Source organism: Psittacula echo (assembly GCF_963264785.1).
Source record: "Psittacula echo genome assembly, chromosome: 1".
In the NCBI taxonomy this organism is placed as follows: Eukaryota; Metazoa; Chordata; class Aves; order Psittaciformes; family Psittacidae; genus Psittacula; species Psittacula echo.
This window is the reverse complement of record NC_137735.1, coordinates 81,069,577-81,074,444: the sequence shown is the minus strand read 5'-3', so window position 1 is coordinate 81,074,444 and position 4,868 is coordinate 81,069,577. Positions and strand designations below refer to the sequence as shown.

Sequence of the window (4,868 nt, the reverse complement as noted above, 5' to 3'; positions counted from 1 at the left end):
GCTGCTCCCAGGGCTGCAATCTTTGGTGACGTATAGTGTGGAAAATGTGTCAAAATGGTTTAGTTGGAAAATAAAAAACATGATGAAGAGAAAGATGGCTAAGTGACAAAAGAGTCATAAAACAAACATCCAACCACAAATAATTCAATAGGTTTATTTGTTCATATTATTCTGCTGACATGGCATGTTCTTCCCTGCTGATTGCACTAGCCATATCAGTGCCAGAGTCTGGCAAACTAAAAGACTGCTTTCTCTGTAACAGAAAGTGATTATAATCAACAGACAACTCCTTGTGTGTCACCCATGTCTAGCTGTGAGATCAGTATAATCAAGAAGGGACCCTGAAGGCTAAGGTCATTTTGGGCTGGTTTTCTGCAGCAAAAGAGTGAGCGGTACAGCCTCTGTTGCAGCTGTAGCTGGGGCAATATAAGAGCCGATGGCCTTTCAGACTCTCACAGCTTCGTGCTGACTGTGAAAACCCACAAGTTGTTGCCCTTAATGATCCCATAGCTGGGAAATCTTTTCACTGGCAGTTGGATCTGCATAACCTTAAAATAGCTATTTGGGCAACCTGTGCCTTCTGAAAACGCGGCTGTATGGCCCAAAACCCTGGCTGTACAGCATAGTGCCAATCATAACCCTACATGGGATCAACAAAGGTTGAACAAAACCCAATTCTGTGTGGTGATTGACTACTTTGGCATCAAATTAGGTCTAGAAGAAAGAAAAGCTCACACTGGAAGCTGAACCATTCTGTCTTTCAAAGGTGGACAAGGATTTATCTCTTCCACATGGGTTTCGTTCAATATAGAAAGTCATCTGGAAGTTGTGTGGGACCCTCCCAATCATATTTTAAGCCTCAATAAGCAGGGGAAAAAACTCACTAGAAGAAAGAAAAGTACAATAGAGCAACTAAGTCCATAAAGGGCTGCAGAAAAATAACCTTAGAAGATGTTTTTCCACAGAGTTCTTAGAGTTTACAGAAATGTAAAGGACCCCTTGAAAACGTAGGGTTGCCTGCTGCTTTTTGTTTAGGAACCTCCATCCAGCCATCACATAAAAGATACACAGCCTGCTTGACGTTTCCCTAACAGTTCTCATTTTAGGTAATGTAAATAACATTTTTTACATTAACATCTTATTTACGTAGAATCTTCTGTCTCAGCAGATGTCCTACAGCTGTAGGTGTAAAAAATACAGAACAGAGCTGGGGGCAGGAAAGTAGGATCAATCTCTTCCTTATGCAACTAAGGAGGCAAATCTGTGGAGCTGTGAGAGTGTTACTAGACTGCAAATATCACATGAGCCAGACACTGGACCCAGAGCTGAGGCTCTGTTTGATTAAGATACTCTGTGCCTCACCTCTTGATGTCTTGTATATTACAGAATCATAGAATAGAATCGTAGGATAGTTAGGGTTGGAAAGGACCTTAAGATCATCTAGTTCCAACTCCCCTGCCATGGGCAGGAACACCTCACACTAAACCATGTCACCCAAGGCCTCATTCAACCTGGCCTTGAACACCACCAGGGATGGAGCATTCACAACTTCCCTGGGCAACCCGTTCCAGTGCCTCACCACCCTTACAGTAAAGAACTTCCTCCTTATATCTCATCTAAACTTCCCCTGTTTAAGTTTTAACCCATTACCCCTTTTCCTATCACTACAGTCCCTAATGAATAGTCCCTCCCCAGCATCCTTATAAGACCCCTTCAGATACTGGAAGGCTGCTATGAGGTCTCCACGCAGCCTTCTCTTCTCCAGGCTGAACAGCCCCAACTTTCTCAGCCTGTCTCCATACGGGAGGTGCTCCACTCCCCTGATCATCCTCGTGGCCCTCCTCTGGACTTGTTCCAACAGTTCCATGTCCTTTTTATGTTGAGGACAGCAGAACTGCACGCAATACTCCAAGTGAGGTCTCAGGAGAGCAGAGTAGAGGGGCAGGATCACCTCCTTCGACCTGCTGGTCACGCTCCTTTTGGTGCAGCCCAGGATACGGTTGGCTTTCTGGGCTGTGAGCGTACACTGAAGCTGGCTCATGTTCATTTTCTCATCAACCAACACCCCCAAGTCCTTCTCTGCAGGGCTGCTCTGAATCTCTTCTCTGCCCAACCTGTAGCTGTGCCCCGGATTGCTCCGACCCAGGTGTAGGACCTTGCATTTGGCATGGTTAAACTTCATCAGGTTGGCATCAGCCCACCTCACAAACGTGTCAAGGTCCCTCTGGATGGCATCCCTTCCCTCCAGCTTATAAACCAAAACACAGCTTGGTGTCATCGGCAAACTTGCTGAGGGTGCACTCAATCCCACTGTCCATGTCACCGACAAAGATGTTGAACAAGACAGGTCCCAACACCGATCCCTGAGGGACACCACTCGTTACTGGTCTCCAACTGGACATTGAGCCATTGACCACAACTCTTTGCGTGCGGCCATCCAGCCAGTTCTTTATCCACCAAGAGGTCCACCTATCAAATTTATGTCTCTCCAATTTAGAGACAAGGATGTCGTGAGGGACAGTGTCGAACGCTTTGCACAAGTCCAGGTAGATGACATCAACTTCTCTACCCCTATCCATCAATTCTGCAGCCCCATCATAGAAGGCCACCAAATTGGTCAGGCAGGATTTCCCCTTAGTGAAGCCATGCTGGCTGTCACCAAGCACCTTGTTGTTTTTCATGTGCCTTAGCATGCCTTCCAGGAGAATCTGCTCCAAGATTTTGCCAGGCACAGAGGTGAGACTGACTGGTCTGTAATTCCCCGGGTCATCCATTTTCCCCTTCTTGAAAATGGGGGTTATATTCCCCTTTTTCCAGTCGTTGGGAAATTCACTTGACTGCCATGATTTTTCAAATATGATGGACAATAGCTCAGCAGCTTCATTCGCCAGCTCCTTCAGGACCCGCAGATGAGATTCATCAGGTCATATGGACTCGTGCACGTTCAGGTTCTTAAGATGGTCTCGAACCGGATCCTCTCCTACAGTGGTCTTAAGGTCTTCATTCCCCCTGCATCTGCCTTCCAAGACTTGGGTGGTGCAGTCAGAGACTTTGCCAGTGAAGACTGAGGCAAAGAAGTCATTGAGAACCTCAGCCTTCTCTAAATCCAGGGTAGCCAGTTCTCCTCATAGCTTCCATAGAGGGCCCACGCTGTCCCTAGTCTGTCTTTTACTCACAATGTACCTATAGAATCCCTTCCTGTTATCTTTCACATCCCTAGCCAAGTTTAGTTCTAACTGGTCCTTAGCTTTCCTAACCTGGTGCTTAGCTTCCTGGACAACAGCCCTGTATTCTTCCCAGGCCACCTGCCCTTGCTTCCACCTTTTATAAACCTAAAAAACCCACCAAAACCAACAAGTTAAAGCTGTGAAATTTTTGCAGCAATGTCACAACATCTTGTTCTTCATGATGAATATTCAGCCACCTACAGTGATGTTGTTGATGGGGATGTGGATCACTTTGACAAAGAAACCAATAAATCCCATTATCACAAAGCCTATTGCTGTTGCCATGGCAATCTTCTGGACCCCTTTCCTGTCAGGCTTGGTGCATCTTTTAACAAGTCGTACAGAGTCTTTTACAAACTGATGGCTGGGTTCCACAAATTGCATTACCTGATCCATGATTACCGCTGTCAGGCCAAGGCCACATCGGATTTTTTTAAAGTCAAAGACATAGAAGAAGTCTAACAAATTATTATTAGAGAAGTAAAATCTTTTCTAGGTAGCAAAAGTGGTTCACAGTTGGCAACCTTGTTTGTTTGCTTCAGATCTTTTTTTTATCCCCTTAGGGATACTGTCATGCTACGGCAGTCAAAAGACTGCCACAGCAGTGTAGAATCAAAATATCCAAATAGCTCCCTTGCCACTTAGTAAAACACTATAGCATATACAGACCACTGTTGTTTGTAAGTCAGATGCCTTTTTAAGGAGCTGGAGCATTTTGTCCAAACCAGCAATTACCATGTGTGACAGTACACGGATATGAAATGCACATTTCCCCTGGTGTGCTGTTTCTCTGCTTGCTTGTGAGCCCACCTGTTGCTATATTAAGCCTTTTCTTTTCTTTAAAAGCACAACCGAAGCCTTACTGTGTTAATTCTGAAACTAGCCGCTGAGATCTGCATGTGCTGTCAGTGTCTGTAAGGGCACAAATAACAATTAACGCCGCGATGCTATAATAACTGTGGCCAAAGGTGATCAGGTGCTTTGATAATGGTACCGGGTAATTAGCAAGGAAATGCCTCCTGTGTGTAAACTGTGCCATGGTAATTGCACATGGCTGCACTCAGGCTCTTTTTATACCTGGGTTTGGGACAAGAGCTGCACACACAGGAGTGCTCCCAGGAGCTACCTGTGGTGGGAAGATCCTGACAGCTTTGGCCAGGTCCTTGTCAGGGGCAGGAGAACCTGCCACACAGCAGCTCATTGCTGCCAACCCCAGAACTCAACAACTTGTGGGTGGTGATGAGCTAAGCAGCAAAGGCTACACTTCCCTAGGGACCCCCAGGAGTCCCTGCCACCAGGCTATGCACACAGAGGGTGTAGGAAAGCCCCCATGCAAGCCCAGTCTTGCTCTGCCTGAGCTCAAAACTGGGTCCATTTGGCCAGTCCTGATGTTAAGAGCCAGACGTGAGCGCATTGCTGGAGATAACACGTCCGCTTCTCTGACATCAAAATATCAGGGACACCTTCCACTAGACCAGGTTTCTCAAAGCTCTGTCCAACCTAGCCTTGAACGCTGCCACAGCTTCTCTGGGCAACCTGTGGCAGTGTCACCATCCTCACAGGGAAGAAATTCTTCCTTATATTTAATCTGAATTTACCCTCTATTAACCCTTCAGACCAAAAAAACCCTAACAGTATGAG

At 46.1% G+C, this 4,868-nt stretch overlaps 1 pseudogene across 1 annotated transcript; it reads right to left on the bottom strand.

Annotated features, from left to right (window-relative positions):
* Nucleotides 1-3,416: 3,416 nt before the first annotated feature.
* Nucleotides 3,417-3,623, bottom strand: LOC308230317 (protein transport protein Sec61 subunit gamma pseudogene; annotated as a pseudogene). Its single transcript has one exon. The product of its transcript is annotated as a protein transport protein Sec61 subunit gamma pseudogene (transcript).
* Nucleotides 3,624-4,868: the final 1,245 nt, after the last annotated feature.